Source organism: Podarcis bocagei (assembly GCF_964188305.1).
Source record: "Podarcis bocagei genome assembly, chromosome: 7".
Lineage (NCBI taxonomy): Eukaryota > Metazoa > Chordata > Lepidosauria > Squamata > Lacertidae > Podarcis > Podarcis bocagei.
The window spans coordinates 73,587,496-73,613,822 of record NC_138132.1 but is presented as its reverse complement, the minus strand read 5'-3'; the positions used below and the strand labels follow the sequence as shown (position 1 = coordinate 73,613,822).

The window sequence follows — 26,327 nt, the reverse complement described above, 5'->3', positions numbered from 1 at the left end:
AATCTGGGCTCTACCACTTCTGAGTGACCTGGAAAATGACTGACTCATCTTCAGAGCAGCTGGGGTGTGTCCTATATAGAAAGCTAGCTTCCCAAGGATCCTGCCCAACCTCCTCCCTGACATGCTCCTCTTCTGTGTGCATCATGCCACGTGTTTTATCTCTAGCTATTATTGATTGCAACGCATCTTTGGAATGCTTTTATATCCTTGTTTTTAACCATTGATTTTTCTACCCAGAATTTTAACATTCTGCTTTGTATTTTTGTAAACCACTTAGAGGCTTGGCTTTCTGTTTTATTTTGTTTTTGCAACTGTTGTAAACGAAATCTGCCCTTATACCCTTATGGGGGATACAAGAGCCCTTATAAAGTCCTTTGTAGGTTCTCCATCGGTAGGAGAAAATAACAGAGGCCCACCAGAGAATATTGAGAAGCAAAGCAGCTAGTGAGCCTGATCTTTATTGAACTGCTGCAACAGGGTGCTCCCCTCACACGCAGGAGAAAGGAGGAGGACCCAGAACAAAGGTGTGCCTGCCCTTATATAGACATTTTAAATTGCCTTCCCTGGAGCTCAAGACCACCCCCCATACATCATACATACATCATCACAGAATGGGTGTAACCCAAGACCCCCACCCCCACAAACATCATACCTACATCACAGAAAAGGTGGTCTACAACAGAAATTTGAATGTTGTTGTTTTTCCTGTCTGCCAGGTTATCTGATAATGCCTTATCTGATTGCTTTTCCTGGTAGTCTGGCCATTCCTTCGAGATGGTGATTACCCAATTCCTAAGACAATGGGAAGGTTCCCTCACCGCCTCCCTCCTTGCAGAGAAAACATTTGGTCTGTTTGGGAGTCAAAATGTTTTCAGGACGGTCTTCCTGTGCTGCTCCAGACATGTGGTCCACATATCTATGTACATGCTTGGTTGGTACATTTATGAACATTTATTATACAGTGGTACCTCGGGTTAAGAACTTAATTCGTTCTGGAGGTCTGTACTTAACCTGAAACTGTTCTTAACCTGAAGCACCACCTTAGCTAATGGGGCCTCCTGCTGCCGCTGCACCGCCGCTGCATGATTTCTGTTCTCATCCTGAAGCAAAGTTTCTAACCTGAGGTAATATTTATGGGTTAGCGGAGTCTGTAACCTGAAGCATATGTAACCTGAAGTGTATGTAACCCAAGGTACCACTGTATATATAAGACCTTAAATTTTTATTACACAACCAAATGGTACATAAATTTTCTGAAATGCATAATGTGCACAGTATTTCCTGAATTATTGCATGCACCCACACAGAACAGGGTTTCTAAATATTGAGGCCTGGTGCCCCAAGCACACAGTTGGCTTCTCAGAAATATCTGGCTGGTGACTTGTGGAAATGAAATGTGAGTCTATTGTTCCTCAGCCTGACAGAGCAACCCCCTTTTTGTGTGTTTGCTTGTTTAACTGGCTGCGATTCTAATTTTGTCTTTCTCCTGAGCTTTTTTTTAAAAAAAATAGAGGCAATGAACACAACGATGTACTTGGCAAATATTTACACTTTGCCTTGATAAATGAGGCAGTTAAACTGCAAGCGAATGATGCAGAGGTGATAAAAAAATTTTTTTCCTGCGGGCCTTATTGTTAGATTGCTACTCTCCCCTCCTGCTCTGCGGGATAAACCCAGCAATGATTGTTCTTCCCTCCCCAATATTTGGACTGGGATAATTCTCGTCTAGTTTTGTTGACTAAACGTCATTTAGTCGTGTCCGACTCTTCGTGACCCCATGGACCAGAGCACGCCAGGCACTCCTGTCTTCCACTGCCTCCTGCGGTTTGGTCAAACTCATGCTGGTAGCTTCGAGAACACTGTCCAACCATCTCGTCCTCTGTCATCCCCTTCTCCTTGTGCCCTCCATCTTTCCCAACATCAGGGTCTTTTCCAGGGAGTCTTCTCTTCTCATGAGGTGGCCAAAGTATTGGAGCCTCAGCTTCAGGATCTGTCCTTCCAGTGAGCACTCAGGGCTGATTTCCTTAAGAATGGATAGGTTTGATCTTCTTGCAGTCCATGGGACTCTCAAGAGTCCCTTCCAGCACCATAATTCAAAAGCATCAATTCTTTGGCGATCAGCCTTCTTGATGGTCCAGCTCTCACTTCCATACATCACTACTGGGAAAACCATCGCTAGAACTATACGGACCTTTGTTGGCAAGGTGACGTCTCTGCTTTTTAATATGCTGTCTAGGTTTGTCATTGCTTTTCTCCCAAGAAGCAGGCGTCTTTTAATTTCGTGGCTGCTGTCACCATCTGCAGTGATCATGGAGCCCAAGAAAGTAAAATCTCTCACTGCCTTAAACTTGGTCTTTGCTGGATCTCATGATGATTCCTGGGTCTGAAGCTCTGGAGGCTTTGACACCTTCCAGAGCTCCTGCAGTCGACCTGTTCATTGAGCATGCATCCTGGCCTTCCATAAGCCACAGATCTTCAACCAGTGGATCGGGCCAAGCTATCCCAAGCGTGTCACAGTGAAGCTGTTGCTGCTGAGACTGACCAAACCCAAAGAGCGCTACATGCGGGCGCCTGTTCTCTAGTTCCTAGTCTGTTTCTGTTTTTAGGCTTCTCCCAGAATAGAAATATGCTGAGGACTAGAATGCAGAAGCTGCAGTGGTTACCTCAGTTGTGCATCATGGTAAAGGGACCCCTGACCATTAGGTCCAGTTGTGGCCAACTCTGGGGTTGCGGCACTCATCTCGCTTTATTGGCCAAGGGAGCCGGTGTACAGCTTCTGGGTCATGTGGCCAGCATGACTAAGCCACTTCTGGCGAACCAGAGCAGCACACAGAAATGCCGTTTACCTTCCCGCCGGAGCAGTACCTATTTATCTACTTGCACTTTGACATGCTTTCAAACCGCTAGCTTGGCAGGAGCAGGGACTGAGCAACAGGAGTTCATCCCGTCGTAGGGATTCAAACTGCCAACATTCTGATCGGCAAGTCCTAGGCTCTGTGGTTTAACCCACAGCGCCACCTGTACATCATGAGTCTTTACTAAAATAAAATAAGAAGTTTCCAATAGCATCTCAGCCTTTTTGGCTAACAACAAATGTAAAAATAATAATAATCAGAGTTTTTCATTTAGTAGTCATCCTATGGAAACCCTATGTAGGGATTAAGTTTTAGGCTTAATCATGCACCTTGGAGCATAAATCATGGAATTGCAGAGATGTAAGGCACCACGAGAGTCGTCTAGCCTAACCCCTTGCAATGCAGGAATCTTTTGCCCAACCAGAGACCCTGAGCTCAGCGTGGTGCTGATAACACTAAGGTTTGCAGGATCAATTCCTGTATGGAGAAGCTGCAGATTCTTGCATTTCAGGGGGTTGGACTAGATGATCCTCAGGGTCCCTTCCAGCTCTTGGAGAGAATCCTGAGGGCCCCGGTAGAGAGGTCTGGGGGCTGAATTTGGCTCACGGGCTGGAGTTCACCACCTCTGGTGTAAACACAGGCAGGAGGCCAACACTATTCCAAGGACAGGGGTGCCAATGTTTTTTAACTGGCCTGAAACTCTCTGCCTCTCTCACACACAGAGAGAGCAGGTAAATGTTTTATTTGAGTGGGTGGATAAGTAGCCTAAAATTTAATCCTGTGCATTTTCTGTTTGCTGGGCTATAATAATAATAATTTATTATTTATACCCCGCCCATCTGCCTGGGTTTCCCCAGCCACTCTGGGCGGCTTTCAACAGACTATTAAAATACAATACTATTAAAAGCACAGCAGCCGGGCCAGTAAAAACAGTGGCAAGCTCCAAAAGCATCAAACACACACTCAGGACCCCTAGATATTGTCTTCTTGCATTTTCTCTGAACGCCTGGAAAGTAATGCACAAGTTAAAGCACTGTGTATATCATCTGGGAAGTTTTAGGAGAGCCGCATTTTGGATGTGGTGTTTTGCACAGAGCTCTGAGCACCGTGTGCATTCCGGACAGTGTGGCTCCCACCGTAGGAGGTTCATGTGCAGAAGACGCATGGGGTTCTATGCGGCAAAAGACTTTCCACGACGTCGAGCATGCTCAAGTTGAGGCGTGGTGCTGCGTCTCCCTCTTGTGGCCAAATGGGGCACTGCGGTCCTTAACCGACCAAGAGACTTTAAAAAGACTTTAAAAGACTTAAAAAAGACTTTAAAAAGACTTAAAAAGCAACGGCGAAGACCGGGGGTGGGGGTTTGGATTAACCATTTTGCAAAGTATTCTGCAGCTTGAGTGTGGGCCCAGAGGAAGATCATTTGCTGCCACACATGTGGGAAAATGTCCATTTTGGTTCGCCAGCACTCTCCTTTTCTTAGTCTTAATTTCAGTTCTTTACATTTTCACAATCACTTAATTAATCAAATAAACAAATTTACATAAGATTTCTATGTGGGTTTGGACACCTCCCTGAGCTCCTCCAGATGACCTGATCCTTAAAGGCCATTCATCCTGGCCTTTAATTTCCACAAACCACAGGCCTTTGCTGAGCATTCAGGCAGGATTTACGACAATCAGCATTTATCCTTGCTCACTTGCAAGGTTTCTACATGTCTTCCCATTAATTGTTCGTTCCTTCTGTGTTTTCCAATGTATTTCCTGTCACTTTCCAAACCGCAAACTGCCCAATACAAAGAATACATTTGTCGCTCCAGGGTGACAGAATGCTTTAATCCCGCACAAACATAGATTTCCAGTCTGGAGGTGACCTGTGTGTGAGAATAACATAGGCATGGCCATAGACACCTGTAAAGCACCTGTGAAGGATTGCTTGTCAAGCCACTGTTAACACCTTGGCATCAGTTTACCTGTGAGACTGCCTTATCCCATATATGCCATGTAATACCTGTCCGACATCTGGAATTAATATTTAAGTGTGGCGGCACCTAAACTTTGGAACTCCCTGCCTATTGATACCATGCAGGCAACTTTACTTTGCACTTTTCATCACCTATGTAAAAATATTTTGCGTAGATAAGGTAAAGGTAAAGGGACCCCTGACCATTAGGTCCAGTCATGGCTGACTTTGGGGTTGCGGCACTCATCTCGCTTTACTGGCCGAGGGAGCCGGCGCACAGCTTCCGGGTCATGTGGCCAGCATGACTAAGCCACTTCTGGTGAACCAGAGCAGCACACGGAAACGCCGTTTACCTTCCCGCCGGAAGGTACTTGCACTTTGATGTGCTTTCGATCTGCTAGGTTGGCAGGAGCAGGGACCGAGCAACGGGAGCTCACCCTGTCGCGGGGATTCGAACCGCCGACCTTCTGATCGGCAAGTCCTAGGCTCTGTGGTTTAACCCACCCACATCGCTTGTGCGTAGATAAGCCTACCCATTTATCAAGAATGCAGGTGTGTTTTTAGCTTATTGCTGGTTTTAATTTTCTGGATGTTTTGATCGTTTCTACAAATAATTTAATCTCTTTGTGCTTTTTGTAGCGCTTTGTGGGTGGGCCCTGGTGATTCTTCCTCTCTGCGCTCCCTCTGACCACTGAGCCCTGGAGGAATTCTCACCTACCTGCTGATGCAGACCCTCTCCTTGCCACCTGGATGCAAATCTCAGGTAAGCCCCAGGGGTCTGGAAACCCTAACCTGGCCCATAGACTTACAAAGTTTTGTCAAAAAAAAAGCATTCAGTGTACATTCAGTCTTCATTCCCTTATAGTAATGGCATAGTTGGTGGATTTGGGGAGGGGCTTCCCTCACTCCAGCAAACAGTCCAGATGCTCTGGAATGTTGTTGTTGACATCCGTCTGTCTTGAGAGAAAATGGAGTTCACTTTTGAGCTGAAGTCAAGCTGCTGCAGAATCACAGCACCTGCTGTGGCTGCAGAGACCGGGAACGTGTAAGTGCTGCCTCCCACATTGCTTTTGCTGCGTTAGCAGCACTGAACTGACCTTCCCGGGGCACAAGCCTGGGCAACGTGTATGGAGGTCCTGGGCCGCCCAGATGACAAGACCCCCCCTCTCAGCCTCCCTGATGTGGCCCAAAGGTAAAGGACCCCTGGATGGTGAAGTCCGGTCAAAGGCGACTATGGGGTTCATCTCGCTTTCAGGCCAAGGGAGCCGGCGTTTGTCCACAGACAGCTTTCTGGGTCATGTGGCCAGCAGGACTAAACCGCTTCTGGTGCAACGGGACATCGTGATGGAAGCCAGAGAGCACAGAAACGCCGTGTACCTTCCCGCCACAGCGGTACCTATTTATCTACTTGCACTGGTATGCTTTCAAACTACTAGGTTGGCAGGGGCTGGGACAGAGCAACGGGAGCTCACTCAGTCGCGGGGATTTGAACTGCCAACCTTCCGATTGGCAAGCCCAACAGGCTCAGTCATTTAGACCATCGCGCCAACTGCATCCCACATTGTGGGATCGTGGGTGGTCCAAAGGAATGCAGAGCAATACATTTGGCACCAGCTGGGCTGCAGGAGGGACGCGGGTGGCGCTGTGGGTTAAACCACAGAGCCTAGGACTTGCCGATCAGAAGGTTGGCGGCGGGGTGAGCTCCTGTTGCTCAGTCCCTGCTCCTGCCAACCTAGCAGTTCGAAAGCACCCCAAAAAGTGCAAGTATATATATAGGCAGGAAGGTAAACGGCGTTTCCGTACACTGCTCTGGTTCACCAGAAGTGGCTTAGTCGTGCTGGCCACATCACTCGGAAGCTGTACGCCGGCTCCCTCAGCCAATAAAGCGAGATGAGCGCCGCAACCCCAAAGTCAGGCATGACTGGACCAGAGTCGGTCACTACTGGACCTAATGGTCAGGGGTCCCTTTACCTTAACTTTACTAGGCTGCAGGAATTGCCACAAGGAGGCCTACAAGGTGCCATCCAACCATCTTAGGGACTCCACTCTGGATTTGTCTAGGGTATACCCCTAAGCCTTTTCTTATCCCAAAGATACCCTGCAAGGCAGTGGGTATGTTCTGGACTACAACTTCCATTATCCCTGACTGTTGACTGTGCCAGCTGAGGCTTATTAGAGTGGTAGTCCACAACATCTGCCTTACTTCCTTGTTCATTGTAAGTCATCTCTGGATGAGTTGTATTCAGTGTTACTCCTACGCAGAGTATACCCAATTCAATGGATAGGCATGACCAACTCAAGGCCGTTGATTTCAATGCATCTACTTTGAGTAGAACTTAGGAGCATCTCCACCCCCATCGTTCTGCCTAGAGACTGAGGTCCAGAGCCGAGGGCCTTCTGGCGGTTCCCTCGCTGCGAGAAGCCAAGTTACAGGGAACCAGGCAGAGGGCCTTCTCGGTAGTGGCACCCGCCCTGTGGAATGCCCTCCCAGCAGATGTCAAAGAGAAAAACAACTACCAGACTTTTAGAAGACATCTGAAGGCAGCCTTGTGTAGGGAAGCTTTTAATGTTTAATAGGTTGTTCTATTTTAATACAGTATTCTGTTGGAAGCCGCCCAGAGTGGCTGGGGAAAGTAGCCAGATGGGCAGGGTATAAATAATGAATTATTATTATTATTATTATTATTATTATTATTATTATTATTATTATAACAACCCCGTTTCCGTTTCCCCTTGTCTCCTGTTTCTCTCCCCTGACGTTTTCACTTCTCTTCTGATTACCTGCCTCTTATTCCTCTCTGTTCGCAGATTCAATTCCCCTTTTCTTTTCTCCGTCATTTCCATGTTTTTTTAAAAAGAAAACAAGTTTGCTTAAAGTGCTTTTTTAAACCCTGTCGTTCAGCTAAAGAAAGGCACCCAGAGCAGCTTCCAGAGAGGCTCCCTGCTTTCAGGCTTATAGTTGGAAAAGGCAAAACACAAAAGGTAAAGGGAGAGAAGTGTGTGTGGCTAAGCTCAGACACCTGTTCTTAGTTACAAAGTTCTCATTTCATTTTCATTTCATTTGATTTATTAGACTTATTAATCGCTTGTCACCCGAAGGTCTCCAAGCGAAACTTACAGCAAAAGCAAAAATAAAAAAAGAAAGATATACAATGCATATTACCTTAGAGGGGAGAATAATACAATACACTAATACAGTAATATTTCATACAGCATAACACTCATTTTTTAAAAAATACTCAAATAATAAACAAAGCAATAATCAGACCCATTAATTAACAAATAAACAAAACCTCAACCTCCTCCAGTCCAAAAATCATTTACATCAGACCAACAATTTCCTCTCATTAACCTCCCCAACCCACCCAGGGGCATGGTGTCAAGACCAACTGTGGCAAATCAGAAACGAGTGGGTCCAGCATATCTCCTCTCCCTTCATGGAGAAGCAGAAGCAAAGAAAAGCATGAAGATTATAACAAAAGTTTTACCTATTTTGCAGCTGACTTGGCTACTGCTCCTAACCTGCTGCTAGTGGGGTTGCAGTTATGGAACTAAATAAAAAAATTCCTTCCAGTGGCACCTTAGAGACCAACTAAGTTTGTTATTAGGAACATGGGTGGCGCTGTGGTCTAAACTACAGAGCCTAGGACTTGCCAATCAGAAGGTCGGCGGTTCGAATCCCCATAACGGGGTGAGCTCCCGTTGTTTGGTCCCAGCTCCTGCCCACCTAGCAGTTCAAAAGCGCGTCAAAGTGCAAGTAGATAAATAGGTACCACTCCGGCGGGAAGGTAAACGGCGTTGCCGTGAACTGCTCTGGTTCGCCAGAAGTGGCTTTGTCATGTTGGCCACATGACCTGGAAGCTGTCTGCGGACAAACGCTGGCTCCCGCAGCCTATAGAGCGAGATGAGTGCCGCAACCCCAGAGTCGTCTGCAACTGGACCTAACGGTCAGGGGTACCTTTACCTTTTTAAGTTTGTTATTGGTATGAGCTTTCGTGTGCATGCACACTTCTTCAGATACATGCACAGGAAAGCTCATACCAACAACAAACTTAGTTGGTCTGTAATGGTGCTACTGGAAGGATTTTTTTTATTTTGTTTCGATTACGACAGACCAACACGGCTACCTACCTGTAACTAGAGTTATGGAACTGCTAGCGGTGGTATCTGAGAGAAATGAAATGCAGACAACACAGATGGTGATATTATTATTATTATTGTTATTGTTATTATTATTAAATTTATAAAAAAATATTTATTTATTGCATTTATGTTGTTGTTTAGTCGTTTAGTCGTGTCCGACTCTTCGTGACCCCATGGACCAGAACACGCCAGGCACCCCTGTCCTCCACTACCTCCCGCAGTTTGGTCAAACCCATGCTGGTAACCTCGAAAACACTATCCAACCATCTTGTCCTCTGTCGCCCCCTTCTCCTTGTGCCCTCCATCTTTCCCAGCATCAGTGTCTTCTCCAGGGAGTCTTCTCTTCTCATGAGGTGGCCAAAGTACTGGAGCCTCAGCTTCACGATCTGTCCTTCCAGTGAGCACTCAGGGCTGATTTCCTTAAGAATGGATGCGTTTGATCTTCTTGCAGTCCATGGGACTCTCAAGAGTCTTCTCCAGCACCATAATTCAAAAGCATCAATTCTTCGGCGATCAGCCTTCTTTATGGTCCAGCTCTCACTTCCATACATCACTACTGGGAAAACCATGGCTTTAACTATACGGACCTTTGTTGGCAAGGTGACATCTCTACTTCTCAAGATGCTGTCTAGGCCTGTCATTGCCCTTCTCCCAAGAAGCAGGCGTCTTTTAATTTCGTGGCTGCTGTCACCATCTGCAGTGATCATGGAGCCCAAGAAAGCTGTCGGACAGCTCTTACTGTCAGAAAATTCTTCTTTCTATTTAGTCCGAATCTCCTTTCTTGCAACTTGAGGCACATTAGTCCCCCCCCCCCCAAAAAAAATCCCGGGAGCTGTGATTTGTGAAGGGTGCTGGGAATTGTAGCTCGGTGAGGGAGTAAACTACAGTTCCCAGAATTATTGCATTTATATCCCACCTTAAATGGTGCACATCTCCCTCTCCTCATTAAATCCCACAAAAACCCTATGAGGTAGGTCAGACTGAGGGGTTGTTGGCACCCCGGTTAACACACAATACACCTGTTTGGCTGTGCGCCGTCTGCCATCCACTTAAATAGCATCCTTGACAGATTGCCATCCAACCTCTGCTTAAAAACCTCAAATAAAGGAGCGTCCACAAGAGACAGTCTTGTTCCACTGTCGGACAGCTCTTACTGTCAGAAAATTCTTCTTTCTATTTAGTCCGAATCTCCTTTCTTGCAACTTGAGGCACATTAGTCCCCCCCCCCCCCCAAAAATCCCGGGAGCTGTGATTTGTGAAGGGTGCTGGGAATTGTAGCTCGGTGAGGGAGTAAACTACAGTTCCCAGAATTATTTCAGGGGAAATAAGCTGCTTTCTGGTGCCACGGGACTTGTTGCGGTTGGCTTCTAATGCTTCTCGCAACCAAGCATGGGATGTTTTTTATTTTATTTCCCCTGCTTACACAACAAAACAACCCCACGAGATGGCGCTTGTCCTTGGGCATTCCCAAACCTTTCCACACCACCGACAGGGGAGGGAGTTTAGAAGAATAAAAAATTAAACACCCCCGGGCTGGTTTGTGCTAGCAACCAGAGCGTGGCGCGGTGCCTGCTGGGAAATGGAGTTTTTGGAAGCGGCAGGATGCCTGCTTTGCTTGGAGAAGGCGAACTACAATTCCCGGAAGCCTTTGCGCCCTCAGGCGGTCATAGGGACGCCCAAAAGACCCAGGGAAAGGGGTGTGTGGGTGCGTGTGCATGTACTGGTTGCTTTTTGAGCTTGCTGCAAAGGAAGGAACAGGAAGCTCAAAAGAGGGGGGGCGGGGAGGAGCAGCAGAGGCAGAGGCTGCCGGACTCAAGAGAGAACTGCTTAACAGCTTTGGGGGGAGGAAGCAGCTCCGAGAAGAGAGTGGATCAGGCGCTGCCTCGGGAGAGAAACTTTGCAGTAAGTTTGGATTCCGGCGGAGAGGGATCTGCAGGGCTGCTCGGAGGGGAGGGAGGGAGTTGCCAGATAAACAACTTGCCGTGGCTCCTGTGCTCTTAAAAGCCGCCCTTGAAACAATCAGAGCGGCAGCTGCGATGGCTTGGCGTGCCAGATCCACGACAGATCCCAGCCGCAGCCCTTCCTGGCAGGTGGACAAAGGGAGCCTAAAATGTGGGCTTTTGCGCGCGGCTTCCCTGCAAAACGGGCACAGCTGCGGGGGCCGGTGCATCAGTTGGCAACTCCTCTCTGATGCTAGGGAGCTACCAGGGGCGTTTTGTGGGACTCTCTTGTATTTCCTATACCTTCCCACCTGGCTGCGAATGTTTAAAGGTGCTCTGTGGGTGGAGGATTGGCTTAAAGCTATTTCCAAGGGTTGGTTAGGCGAGGAAGGGTATTTTAGAGGAAAGGGATTAGGTGACCCAAATATCTATTTATCATCTATCTATCTTTTGCTTTGGAGGGATTTTATTGGCAGAGTTTGCTAAACAGGACAACTGGGGTCCCCAATCCAAGCAGAACCTGCAAGGCTTAGAAAAATAAGAAAATATTGGTGGCTATTGATGGGGTGTTTGGCCAGGAAAAGGGGGTAAGATGAGGTTTAATCAGGACATTTCTTGAGCATGGATAGGCAGGGTCTGGAATCTCCTCTTGCTGTGGGCTGAAAAGGATCTCTGCATGATTTTCCCCCTATCCAGAATTTAGAAGAAGAAATCCTCCCAGAGTGGGGCTGGCAATCTGCCTTCAAACTGAGACATGGGTTGTACAGACCTTTAACTTAGTACCTTAGTTATTTATGCTTTTTTTCTGTGGATTTGCTGCTGTTTCTGCCCGCTTTGTGCCTCCTTGGTATGGGAGATTTATACCAGAAAAGGTTAAGATGCTGTTGGTACCTGTTGATTGTGTGGGACATCAGTGTGGTTTTGGAAAGAAGCTGGGGTTTTCTCTCTCCTTCCCATTTGCTTTCTTGTGAGTGGAGGAGAATGTTGAGGATGCCTGGGCAACCCTTAGAGAGCAGTCCTAACAAATATCTACTTGGATTTAAGTCCCATTGAATTCAGTGGGACTTTACTCCCAGGCTAAGTGGGTTTAGGATTGCAGCTTTATGGGATAATCATAAATTGATGCTATTCCGCGGATGACCTCTACCAGCATCTCTGTGTGTGTCTCTCTTTAATTATATGTTTATTTAAAAGCGTTTATAAGCCGCTTAAATATAACCCCCCCAAGCTTTTCTGCAACCTGAAAGCAATAAGAAATACAATCAAAGCAAAAAACAAAGCATGAAACCAGTAAAGCAGTAATGAAATGGGACTTCAGGGCAAACAAATTAAAATGTACCTAATTTATTTTTAAAATGCATGCATATAAAATTTCTAGTTGGTTGGCTTTGTGATGCTTGCTTTGTTTTTTCCACCTTCCCAAAATATTCATAATTGTTATTTCAGTTATGAATAACTTTTCATGAAACACCCCAAAGTAATGAACAAAGTGTGTGTTGGATGGGGTGGGGAAGGAAATCAGCAATATAAAAATGCAGGGTTGTAGTCCTACACAGAGCAGACCCATCAAAATGAATGAATCTAAGTTAGCCATGTCTCTTAACCCCAGTGGGTCTCCTCTGAGTAGGGCTAGCATTGGATACCAACGATTTTATATATATATGTATAAAAAATCAGTTTCAAATCTGGATAAAATAAAATATGTCCGCTTAAAAAGTTGTTGGAAAATGACATTTTAGTGCATGTTGCTGTTCTTGTACATTCCTTTTAAAGCATCTTAGATTTTTTCAATAGAGAAGGTACTATAATTTTTTAAAAATTTAATTGGGAATAATTATAATACCTGTTTCTATATTACCTGGTGCTTTTTGTAGTGAAATAAGGGGGGGGGGTCCTCACCACAATTTAGTCCTACTCAGAGTAGACCTATTGAAGTTCATGGACAGAGCAGAATTTGGGCCATTAATTTCAGCCTGTCTTCTGTGAGTGAAATGTGGCTGGATGCGACCCCCAAGGGCCTTACAATCTGAAGTATTAGATGGAGGAGTGCAGGGAATGGCTTGCAGGGTGTGTGTGTAAGGGAGAAATGAAGGTGACAAAGGACTTTTCAGAGAGAGTGAAGATGCGAGCTGCTTTTTTCTGCCAGGCCAGGCTTCTTCCATCCAACCTGGGATTTCTCTCTCTGACTTGGAAAGGCTGTTTGGGGTCCTTTGGCAGGGAAAGATCTGCTCCATCCCCTGTTCTCGGTCCCTTTAACAGGTCAGGGACTGAAGCTTGAGACTTGTTTCTTTCAACAATCTTTCTCAGCGGAGATTTTTCATCCCAGTCAGTATCTGAATTTATTCAAAATAGTTATTTGTGTGTGTGTATGTGCATGGGCAAGGGACGCGGGTGGCGCTGTGGGTTAAACCACAGAGCCTAGGACTTGCTGATCAGAAGGTTGGCGGTTTGAATCCCTTCGACGGGGTGAGCTCCCGTTGCTCCGTACCTGCTCCTGCCAACCTAGCAGTTTGAAAGTACGTCAAAGTGCAAGCAGATAAATAGGTACCACTCCAGCGGGAAGGTAAATAGCATTTCCGTGCGCTGCTCTGGTTCGCCAGAAGCAGCCTAGTCATGCTGGAGCTGTACGCCGGCTCCCTCGGCCAATAAAGCAAGATGAGTGCCGCAACCCCAGAGTCATCCGCAACTGGACCTAATGGTCAGGGGTCCCTTTACCCTTTACCTTTATGTGCATGGGCATGCACACACAATTGTCTGAACTTTTATTTTTGGTTACTGCTGTAGAGAGAGAAAATCTGTTCCTGCTGCTTTGCAACACATTTTTGGGAGAAGAAAAGGCTTAGGTGTGAACCCTTCACAAATCCAGAGTGGAGTCACTAAGACTGGCACTTTGTACACCTACTTTCGGCAACTCCTGCAGCCAAGCGGGGGCCAAACGTCTTGCTCAGCTTTCCTTTGGACCAGATCAGCAAGGCCAAGAGGGGAGTCCTGTTGTCTGGGCAGCCCAGGACCTCCATGTGATGGTCTATTTTGTGGTCTCCGGAACTCTCCACACCCTCTTTGAGTGTTTTTGTCTGGCTGGAATGGGTCCTTGAACTCTGTGCATGCCTCATGGCTTGCCCACATGGAGGACAGGAAGGGGTGTGTGTATGTATGTGTGTGTGGAAACCAGCCTCCTGAACAAAGCGGGCATTTACATTCATTACACCACCTGCTCTTGCCACACCACTAGCATCTGGCCCCTGGAAGGCTTCTCGGAAGTTAACACGGCCCCTGTGCTGCAGAAAGTTTCCCTGTCCCCGGAGTTGACAGTGGGGAACTTAGATGGCCCCGAAAGAACAAACAGTGGTTTGTCTTTCCCTCTGAGAGTTTCCTCAGAGCCACCTTGCCTCCTTCCAAATATTTCGGGCAGCCAGTCGTTGGGAATAAATGCTTTCTGTACAGTCGAGTGCTCACTCGCCAGTCAGTGTCGCTAAACCCCAATCCTTTTTCTCTCCTTTTTGTTTACACACACACACACGCACACACGATCTCAGTGTTGAGACAGTTCGCTACTCAATTCGTTCTGCTTCCTGGCAGTTGTTGCCCTGTGGGCCTGAGACCATCAGGGCGGATTAGGCTTAACTCCCGCTGATCTGCTCTTGCTTCGGGAGAAGGGCCCGGTCCTTGCGAATCTGGGGGGAACATAGGCTGCCCTGACCTCGTGTCTGAATGCGGCCCTCTGGGGATATCTGTCTGGCCCTCGGGACCCTCCCCAGGCCCCGCTCCTCACAATCCTTCACTCCCACCCATCTCAAACAGTGTTGCCTGACTGGAATGTATTCTAGAAAAATGGGGGGCGATCGGCTGTTGTTTTCTTCCTGGGCCCAGGAGCAACCATAGCACAACCTGAACCCTTCATAGAACCTGTTGTTGTTGTTAATTCAATTTATATACCGTCCTCTATCGAAAGATCTGTGGGCGTTGGACAATATTAAAGACACATTACAAAGCATCAATGAGAAAAGCGTAATAGAAGCAGTAAAAAGCATGGTGACAGACAGCCTAATAGTAGAATAATCATCATTACTAACAGCGCTCTTTTGCAGGCCATAGATTATTTAATAGCCATTAGCCTGGGTGAAGAGGAATGTTTTTGCCTGGAGTCCAAAGACATTCCATCCTCTCCATATTTCTTTTATAATAAACATCTTACTTTAATTTATCATTATTTGGAAAAATTCTCTTTTTCTATTTCGATATCATGAGCATTCCACAATCGGGGAGCCACCACAGAAAAGGCCCCTTCTCGCATTGCTGCCCTCCAAACGTCTCGGGGAGAGGGGACACAGAGAAGGGCCGCAGATGACAAGCACAGGGCCTGGGTCCGTTTGTGTGGGGAGAAGCTGTCCTTAAGGTATCGAGGTCCTGAGGTGTGTTAAGTCCCAGTCTCTTCCTTAGCTCCATCTTAAAGCCATGGACTAAATTGCAGGTTTCAATATCAAGCCAGCTTCTCCTCCGCTCCCCTTAATTTCCAGCCTGATGTGGAACTGTGGTGAACTCGAAAGCTTTCTTGGAAGTTAATAACATCGTGGTTGATCCTTAAATGCTCACCTGTGGATTTTGGTTTTTAATTTAAAAAAAAAATGCTTTATTGTTTATTTTCCATATATATACAACACATAATTATCTTCATTTCAATCAGTCCAATAAGAATGTCCATGTTCACAAAAAAATGCATACAAATTCAACTGTACGTTTTCTACACAAACCTATGACTTCCCATCTCCGTATTTCTTTTATAAGAAACATCTTACTTTAATTCATCATTATTTTGTAAAAATTCTCTTTTCTGTTTCGATATCATTTTCTTTCATATGGATTATTTACAGAAATCATTCAAAGGCAACTACCGTGCTTAGATTACAACTACTTTTCAAATAAATCTCGAAATTATTCCATTCTAAAATGAACTTATGGGGTTATCTAATCCACCGATGTGATTTCTGTGGCTTCTCCCAACCCCCTCCGCCTGCCACCTGTTACTTGAGATCCTTTAACTTGTGATGGGTTACCTTTCCCAGATCACATTCCCTTCTGGGAAACCTTCCAAAGGCCACATGCCAGTGGCAGGGGCCGGAATTGAAAATGGGCAGAGGAGTGAATGTCCATTTTACCTTTGCCAATGGGACTATTTTCTACACCCACACCCACCCACATCACTCTCTAGCCTCTCTCCAGGCAAGCAGGAGGCATGCTCCAAGTTTAAGGACACGTTCCAGCCAGGCAAAAATGCTCAAGGAGATTGTGAAGCAGGGCTGGTGAGGGGAGAGACTTTGGAGGGGTAGAAGATAGACAGACCTGGAGGGCTACATTTCTGGGCCTCAAGTTCCCCATCCCTGCTGTAACTGGACACACTGCTGCTGAATCTGGGACCTTCTCTGTGTACCATAAGTTCTCTGCCCGTTTTATGGAGACCTTTCCTGGGCGGTGTCAGAAGCTCAGATATATCAGCTAGGCACCAAGTGTCTCCTTAAACCAAGGTTGCAGTTGCGAACATGGAATGTCTAGTTGCCATTTTGGGGCAAGAGGGCTCTAAAGTCTCACGTTTCAAACAATGCACCAAACTGTGATTAATCCTCAGTTAAACATCTGGCTAGTTCAGTTGACAACCTTGAGCTAGGTTTAGCGCTTTGAGAACTTAAAGAAGGAAAGTCACTTGATCCAGGGACAGCCCACATCTGTATTGGCCTATTCCAACCTCTTTTTCTTAGTGGCGACTGCTCCTGCTCAGGCTGCACAGATAAAAGCGTTTTGGTTCCAGAAATTCATTCCTATGGTGCGGATAAAATATAACTGGTAGAATTCTACAGGATGGAGTATTAGTGTGTGAAAGCAGTCAAAATCCAAGGATCGCCAGGCATGCGCCTCCAGATGGTGAAGATCCCAGGCTCCATTCAGGCACTCAGGCATCTTGGCTTGGTCGTAAGTGGTTGAAAGCCAGGTGCAAAATTTGCCTAGCTAATTTTGAACACTGTTCATGGGAACTGATATTTTTCACAAGCTGCTGGCTGAGTTGCCTCTTCCTTGACCCTATACTTCGTTTGTTGTGTCAGGTGCTATAGAGAGAGGAAGTGCCTTATCTGAGTGGCCGAGCATCCTTGAAAGTTGCGGTTTATGATCTGAAGGCCCTTTTGCATCAGTTGCTAACCCAGTCTTAGATATTAAGCCCTTCCCTTTTAGGAAAATGTTGTTATTTAGTTGTGTCCGACTCCTCGTGACCCCATGGACCAGAGCACGCCAGGCACTCCTGTCTTCCACTGCCTCCCGCAGTTTGGTCAAACTCACGCTGGTAGCTTCGAGAACACTGTCCAACCATCTCGTCCTCTGACGTCCCCTTCTCCTTGTGCCCTCCATCATTCCCAACATCAAGGTCTTTTCCAGGGAGTCTTCTCTTCTCATGAGGTGGCCAAAGTATTGGAGCCTCAGCTTGAGGATCTGTCCTTCCAGTGAGCACTCAAGGCTGATTTTGTTAATAATGGATAGGTTTGATCTTCTTGCAGTCCATGGGACTCTCAAGAGTCTCCTCCAGCACCATAATTCAAAAGCATCAATTCTTCGGCAATCAGCCTTCTTTATGGTCCAGCTCTCACTTCCGTACATCACTGTTTAGGAAAATAGGAAGCTGCCTTTTCCCTTTGGTCTGTCTATCTACTAGCACCTACACAGACCGTCAGTAGCTGTCTAGGATTTCAGACTCGGGGGACATTTGCAGCCTTACCTGGAGATGCTGGGGATTGAACATGAGATCTTCTGCATGCAAAGTTAACACTCTAACAACCGACCAACAACTCTTCCCCATAGATGATAAGGAATTGCAAGCAGTGGGCTGGTAGAGCAGTGACAGAGTGTTCCATCCTGCGTCAGATCATGCTGGTAAAAGGTGATTGCAGGCTACTTCCTTACTGCCTTATTTGCAAGGCTGTTTCCCCCTATCCATTTATTACAACCGCTGCCATCAACCCATACTTTTTAAAGCAAAGCAAAAAACTTGACCCTTCTCCCCAAAGTTTACAGCTGCTACAGCTTCTCTGTACATTCCTAGAGGTGCAAAAAGCATGTTGGATGGGGGTCTGGCTTTGGTCAGTTGTCCAACAAGGTTGATTTGATGTGACAGGGAGCATGAAGTTCAAGGTGGACTACATGGTTCTCTCCCCAACCGCACTCCCTTTTTTAAAAATCCTCACAACAACCTTGCAAGGTAGTTTGGGGTGAGAAAGATGGTGAGTGGCGGCCAAGGTCACCCAGTGAGCTTCATGACTGAGTGTTGATTTGAACCTCAGTCTCTCAGGTCCTGGTCCTGCGCTCTTAACCACTACACTGGGCTTGAAATTTGCTTTAATGGTTTGCAAGAATTAATGGTTTGGTGTTTTCATCAAGGACATGCCTTCGTCACAGAAGTGTATGGAGTAGATGTGTTTGCTGTTGGTTGCCCTGCTTTTTCCTAAGGGAGACTTTTGCCCTTTACTTTGTTTTCTTGAGGTCCGGGCTCATGAGACGCCTTCGTAACAAAACAATTACGAAGTTTGGTGCTGATGCTGCAAAATGTTAATCCCGGGGGCACGGTGCATTTTTCACCGTGAACCTGGCTGGGTCGTCTTTGAGGCACCGTGTTGGATAGGGTCCCTCCAAGAGCAAAGCACAGCGGATCGAGAAGTTACTAAATCGCCAAATCAGTGTTTTAAGGAGTCAAATGCGCTGACATGTTTAAAAGGGGGGGGGGGAGAGGCCTTCTCTTTGTCTCTCCCACTTCCCTTGTTAAAAGAATGCATTCATATCCCAAAGCAAAAGTTCAGGGCTTGACAAAAGCTTCGTCACTGATTTGACTTCCTTCCAAAAGCTCTGATGCTTGACCTAAAACGATATTGATCCCTTCTGCTTGTTTTGACGGTGTCAGCTGCTGAGCGTATGACAGCCAGGGTGGAAGCACAGGAGCCGGGCTACTGCTGTCCACAGTCCAGCTCCTTGCAATTATTGACTTTGATTTGTAAAAAGAACCAAGTTCCTAGCCCATATGATGGTAAAGATGAGCTTGAAAAGTGGGTGATCAGAGAAGACTTCATCTGCCTGCTGGTGGCAGAAGCTTAGGTGGTCTGTGTGACTCTGTGCCTCACACAAGGAGAATAAAGAACGCAAGCTAGCAAAAATGAAAGCAGAAAGAGACATTCCAACCTTAGAGGATTGGGAGTTTGGGGAAGCTGTGATAGCTCTGTTTTTCAGGGCCCAGCTGGTGGTATTTGAAACTCCAGACGTGGCTACCAAGAGGAAACAACCACACCCCAGCTTTCTCTTTTATCTGGAATATTCTTCTGATTACCCAGGGGGTGACTTCCCTCCTCCCCCCCAACTTGCCACAGGCGACCAGGCCAGTGGCTAATTGCAAGGCTGGGTGGCAAAGCCTAGAAGGGGAGGTGGGGGAATGTTGTGCTACCACATTACCCGCCCAATCTTGTCGCCATAGCCTGAGTTGGTGCAGACCACTGGCCACATTCCCTTCCAGGGACCGCATGCTTGTAGTGGGTGGGGCCAGAGACAAAAGTGGGTGGGGCAGCAAATGTCAATTTTACAGTAGTTTCCTCACATGCACCTCTGTCCTGCGTCCAGGCATGCAAGAAGGATTATGAGAATGCAAGGACACATTCAAGCCAATCAAGAACACGGCAGTGAGGGAGTGTGGCCTGAAGAGAATCCTGAGGGCCGGACAGAGGGCTGCAGGGGCACATTCAGCCTCTGGGCCTAAGGTTCCCCATCCTTCCTGTGTATACCCAGAAATGTGCTTTTCTTGTTTTCTGCTGCTCCAGAGGGTAGGAACCAGACCAATCGATACGAATTACAAGAAAGGAGATACCAGCTAACCATTAGGAGTACCTTTCTTGACCGTAAGAGCTGTTCGACTGTGGAATGGATTCCCTCAGAAGGTTGTAGACTCTCCCTCACTGGAGGTTTTCCAACAGTCTTTAGCTGTAATTCCTGTACAGTGGTACCTCGGGTTAAGTACTTAATTCGTTCCGGAGGTCCGTTCTTAACCTGAAACTGTTCTTAACCTGAAGCACCACTTTAGCTAATGGGGCCTCATGCTGCTGCCGCGCCGCTGGAGCACGATTTCTGTTCTCACCCTGAAGCAAAGTTTTTAACCCGAGGTACTATTTCTGGGTTAGCGGAGTCTGTAACCTGAAGCGTATGTAACCCAAGGTACCACTGTATTGGTGTGGGTTGGACATGATGACCCTTGGGGTCCCTTCCAACTCCACAGTTCTGTGGGTTTTTAATCTACACAACGTCACTTCACAATGCAAGGCATGCTTGCTGATGGGAGGGAATGATGCTCAATGGGTGTACTTATAAGGTGGTGGTGTTGCCAGGACAGTGGTACCCGGAAGTGATGAGCTTTCCTTATTCAGCTGTACAAAAAGAATCCAAAAGCAGCTAGATCGCAAGGCTAGCTGGCTGGCAATAAGGGATGCACCCATCTTGGTTGTGAGTTCTGGAAGGCCTTTCCCCACTTGGCCTGGGAGGGCAGAGCCTGGACTGACTCCAGCTGCAAAAGCTGAGGTTGCTGAACAGACTTTTGGGCTGGGGAGTTGCTGCTGGTTTTTTGTATCATCATTTTAGATCCTGTTATGATTGATGTGGAAATTGTTCAGTTTGGTTATATATTTTTAATGTTTTTGTTTATGACTACAGGGGACGCTCAGGTTGCGAACGTGATCCGTGCAGGAAGCACATTCGCAACCCACAGTGCTGCGCCTGCGCACGCGCGGAGTCACAATTCAGCACTTCTGCGCACGTGCAAAGCATGATTTAGCGCTTCTGCGCAAGCGCCGAAACCCGGAGGTAACCCATTCTGGTACTTCTGGGTTCGGCCCGGTGCGCAACCCGAAGCATCTGTAACCCGAGGTATAACTGTACTTTTCTTGTAGTTATGTGGGGTTTTTAGGTGAGCCACCTTGAGCATGGTTTGAACTGTGGAAAGTTGGCATGCAAATAAAATGATGTCTGTATGTCTGTCTGCTTCATTCAGCTGACTTTGGCGAGCCTTCGGGAGAAAAGGCTTGCAGCGACTGTAAGCCGTCAGTCCTGCTTGGGACTGCCAGTGACCCTTCTTTATTTTGAGCAGCATCCATTATTCAGAGAATTCTCTGGTGCCCTATATTAGATGCCCTATATTTTTTGAGTTTCCCAGTGTAGCTAGAATTCCGTTTCAATTGCAGAGGCTATTTTTTTACAATCAGGAGTGGACATCTGTGGGGGAAAATAAGTTAATGATTTGCGGGATGTGTGTGTGTGTGTGTGTGTGTGTGTGTGTGTGTGTGTGTGAAATTGGGGTGTACCTTGTGTGCATTGGATGGGTTTTCTGAAGGACATAGGAAGACCCAATGGCACATCTAGTCCAGCATCCTGTTCTTACAGTGGTTCATCAGATGCTTCTGCAAAGCCCATAGCCAAGACCTGAGCTCAACAGCAACTCTCCCCACTTGGGATTCCCTGTTGACTGGTAATCAGAGGCCTCCTTCCTCCAACAGTAGTGGGAGAAGATAGTCATTGTGGCTAGTAGATTCATATCCTCTATGAATCTGTCTGATTGCTTTTCTAAGACACCTGAGTTTGTGGCCATCAGTACATCTTGCTGGGAGCAAATCCCACAGTTCTCTCTGCTGTGTGAAAAATTCCATTCTGAACCTTTATCTCCTTTCTCAGGCCCATGCCTCATTTTATACACCTCTATCAAGTGTCCCCCCTGCATTCACTTTATTTGACTCCCCCCCCAAAAAAAAGTTGTACCGTTTCTTTGCTGGTGAGCTGTTCCAACCCGTTGATCATTTCAGTCACCCTTTTCTGAACCTTCTCCAGCTTTTTCTCTCTTGCTAGTGTGTCCCTAGCCAAATCAGCAACTTTTGTTTTATTTTTTTGCTAGTGCGACATTATTTTGAGGGGCAAGGGAAATGCGGCCTCATTGCCAAATCTGGCCTGGGACAGACACGTGCCCTTCTGCCAGCTACTTGTTCCTGAGCTTTGTCAACAATGCAAGGCCCTGTTGACTCAGCCTGCGTAGTGCTGGAAGCTACGGGATCTGCTAATATTTATGCGAATGTACCTCTTTCTGCATTTTGCCCACAGGTCAGAGGTTTGAACCCTGGACTAGATAACCACCATGGTCTCTTCTGGCACCATGATTCTGTGAAGGGTATATTGGTCTCCCCCCCCACACTCAGCTCTTGCCTGTGGCTGCTAGAAGCTGTCAGCATGTGACAGCAGCCACACCGCCGCCCCCCCCCCCCGGAAATAGCTTTGACTGGCCAACTAAACCAGCTGGTGGGTGAGACCAATAGTGGGTCCAACGGTCAAGAAGGTAGTTTCTGCATGTGATGTAGAGGGAAATGAGGGGTCGGATAGGGTTTGTCTAGGAGAAGGGAAACTCTGACCCTAAACCTTCGCTGCCAAGACGGTGGGATGGCGCCTTGTACGCCTTCTTCCAGCAACTCCTGCAGCCAAGCTAGTGCGAAATATATTGCTCCTCTTTCCTTTGGGACCACATCATCAAGGCTGAGAGGGGTGGGTCTTGTCATCTGGGTAGCCTAGGAGTTGCGTGTCAAGGTCCTGAGTTCCTCCATACAGTGGTACCTCAGGTTACAGACTCCGCTAACCCAGAAATAGTACCTCAGGTTAAGAACGTTGCTCCAGGATGAGAACAGAAATTACGCGGCAGCAGTGGGAGGCCCCATTAGCTAAACTGGTACCTCAGGTTAAGAACAGTTTCAGGTTAAGAATGGACCTCCAGAATGAATTAAGTTCTTAACCCGAGGTACCACTGTATGTTGAATAATAAAACACATGGACACCAGTATTTTAGGTTAATGGGTGAATTAAGGTCACAACTTCATTGGTTACAGAATGTGAGTGGTATTGGCTTAGGCATTGGAATCGCACAGACTATTATCTTGACTCCTACCTGCTATGCAGGAAGTACAGTAAGGGTCAACTACCAGTAGGGGGAGCCCTGTTAATGTACATCAACTCAGAGCTCCCCCAGGGTCCCCATGGGGTCATGGCATGGCCCTGGCCCCTACCCAGGCTTCAAACAAGATCCACACCCCCGGATCCCTGTAGGGCAACGGTTCTCAACCTATGGGTCCGCAGATGTTGTTGGTCTACAACTCCCATCATCAATGAGCTCTGGCCTTGCTAGCTGGGGTGATGGGAGTTGTAGTTCAACAACATCTGGGGACCCACAGGTTGAGAAAGGCTTCTGTAGGGGAATACCCTTAAAATGGAGGGGCAGATGATGGCCACACCTCCCCTCCCCAGAACCAGGTTTTACCAATGCCTAACTGCCACTCGAGCCAAAGGCTCGCTGCCAATACCCTCACAACTGCACAACACCAAATGCCCTCAATGACACCGGCCAACCAAACATCATTTCCCCCAATCGGAAAGATGTACGCCATCATCACGGAACAAGGCCTCTTTGCCGAACGTAATGGCGGGGTGCGCAATCACCTGGCTCTTCAGCATTTCCACCTTCCCTGTCACCGCTCGATTCACGAGTTTCCTGGCCTTATTAGTGGCAACTGGGCAAAGACTGTCCAGGATTGCGCCCCCAGAGGTCATTTCTGTGTGGTTTCACTTCACCCCCGGAGGTGCACCCCATTCTCTCTTGAGACAGGAAGGGCGTTCGGAGGGCAAAAATAAAAATAAAAATGCATTGGTGTTTGTCTTTCCTTTGAAAACTGAAGGTGTAAAGTCCTTGCTTTCCATCTGTCTGTTTACCCTCTAAACATGGTTGTCCAACTCGATTGTTAAAAGACCTAAAAATGCAGCCTCAGGAGTTGGCATATGAGTGTCTCCCTCCCTCCCCCTCTCTTTTGCACTATTTACTGGCAACAAAAGGTGACCTCAAACCTGCCAAGGGTGTCTGCTTTGTTCCGTAAAGGTTAGGAGAATGCAAGGTGGGTAACTACAGGGAAAGAAAATGGCCAGTGGTGTTCATGGCCCTAACTCCCTGGTTAGATCATCTGCTTCCCCAACTGAGCTAGATGGACCAATGGCCTGACTCAGTATGAACTTCCCATGTTCCTAAAACCCAGTTAAAATTGTTGGGTTGCTGTTGTTTTTTAACAGACCCGCCAGCTACTAACCAGTCAGTGGCACTGACTGGTTTAAAATGGCTCTGCTGTAAAAGCCTTTGGGCCTCGCCTGCCCTCCCTGCTCACATCCTTTATTTTATGGTGTTTTTATTTACATCTCACAGCAATGCAGGGCAGTTCAGCATCCCCACAACAAGCCAAAGGGACATTTCACATGCAAAGGAGTAACTAAGGGCAGTAGCTCAGGAGCAAAGCATTTGCCTTGCCAGCAGAGGGTCCTGGGTTCAATCCCTGGTGTCTCCAGTTATGGTGAGGAGAAACTCCTGCCTGAAACCCTGGCAAGCCTCTGCCCATCAATGTAGGCAATACCAAGCTCGATGGACCATAGTGGCCTGATCCTGTGGATGCAGCTTCCAGGATTCCTGCATTGCCAGGGGTTGGACAAGATGAGTCTCGGGGTCCTTTCCAATTTTATGATTCTATGCTCCATCCTTAACTAAAGTCACATCAACACCACACATTTTAAGCACATGGCTTCCTCCAGAGAACCCTGGGAATTGTAGTTTAAGGGTGCTGGGAGTTATAGCTTTGCAAGGGCGAACGGTTCTTCTCATGATTCTTTAGGGGAAACCCTGCGCTTTAAATATGTGGCATAGATGTACCGTATTTTTCGCTCTATAACACGCACCCGACCATAACACGCACATAGTTTTTAGAGGAGGAAAATCCGTAGGCATGCCACCCGTAGGCATTCCCTCCATAACACGCACAGACATTTCCCCTTACTTTCTAGGAGGAAAAAAGTGAGTGTTATGGTGCAAAAAATACGGTACTCTAAGGGTGAGTCCAGGTGGTCACTCTTTGGGGTGTGGTGTTCAATCACATACTGGCAAATTCAGTTTACGCAATTGAAGTTGATTCACGCTCTTGCGTGGCAAGCCCGCTTTCTCCCCCCCCCCATACCCTGGTCTGTTTGCAGTAAGGAAAGTGGTGGGGAAAGCTTTGGGTAGCGTGGAGGCAACGATTGCTCGACACCGCATCATCGAATGGTGGTTGGAAAAGACCTGTTATGACATTACATTTTTTTATAGTGTGTTGATCATACCTTGCTGCTGCAGCTATATATTTTTTTAAAGGAGGTTTATTGAGCACAGTAAAATAACAATTTTACAGGGAAAAATAGATTTTGAACCCGTGAACAACTGTAACAAAAATGCTTTTATACAGAGGGAACTGGAGGAGCTGTAAGTAGCCTAAGAACCAAAGTAACTTTTTAAAACAGGATGATTGCAAGGAAATAATTCTTTGCCTGGATTGCTTAGGAGCTGGGTGAGCTACAAACTGGAACCAAACTCTCTGCAAAATATATGGCTTATCCCTGTCTAAGGCTACTCATAGAATTCCCAAAAGGCTGTGTGGTGAGAGGAAAGTACTCTGCCTGTACTCACGTCATATATTTTTTTTCTTTTCATATTTCCACGTTTATATTATCTGTCTGCGGAACTGGCACTCTTCCAGGTACCACTTCATTCCCTTTCCGTGTTTGTAAAAAAAACAGCCTTATAGTGTGGCAGCACCTAAACTCTGGAACTCCCTGCCCACTGACACCACTGCGCTCTTTTTGGCGCATGCGAAAAACGTTTTTGTCCCCACAAGCCTATGCAGACGTGTGGAATGTGGGTGCCTGTTTCAATCTGTCGTTTTGTTTAGCGCCGATTTTATCCTTTGATTGTTGCGTAGGGTCGTTTCTGCCGATCACCTTGCCGTTTTAGTCTCTTTGCAAACCGCTTTGTGCGGCTTCCCTCCCCAATCAGGCGGTGTATAAATCTTGTGGAATGCGTGAAATGAAAACAGGCCTCTTTTGGGAAGCGGGTGGGAGGGGCCAAGTGCCCAAGAGGCGTGGCTAGAGGAGAGGGAAGGGGTGGGGTCATAAGACAAGCACCACCCTCCGTCCTGATCTCTCCTCTTCAACCGCTGCTTGAAAAAGGCAAGCAAAACAGAGAAGCGTCTGCCAGGAAAAGGGTCTGGATAATCGAGCTCTTCCATCTATGGTCTCTGAAGGGAGCGTGTGCCTCCTTACTGGGTCCAGCCTCCTTTGCAAAAAAAAAAGAGTAAAGGCTGGTTGGCTTGCATGTTTGTGTGTTTGTGTTTAAAGGGCAAGTGACTGCTGCGTTTCTCCTCCTCTTCCCCCTTGCCTCCAGTCATTCAGCTAAAAAGGAGGGGGAGAAGGCATCTGTATTATGATTTCCCCCCCTCTTAAAGCAGCTTCTCCTCCTGGAAAAAGGAGGGTTCCCCACCCCCCACCC

At 47.0% G+C, this 26,327-nt stretch overlaps 1 protein-coding gene across 1 annotated transcript in view; it reads left to right on the top strand.

Moving 5' to 3' along the window:
* Positions 1 to 10,709: 10,709 nt before the first annotated feature.
* The window catches only part of MIB2 (MIB E3 ubiquitin protein ligase 2), a 103,050-nt gene continuing 87,432 nt past the window's right edge, over positions 10,710 to 26,327 (top strand). The window contains exon 1 of the mRNA XM_081202322.1: positions 10,710 to 10,859. The gene's annotated coding sequence lies outside the window, so the exon portion shown is untranslated. The remainder of the gene's footprint in view (positions 10,860 to 26,327) is intronic.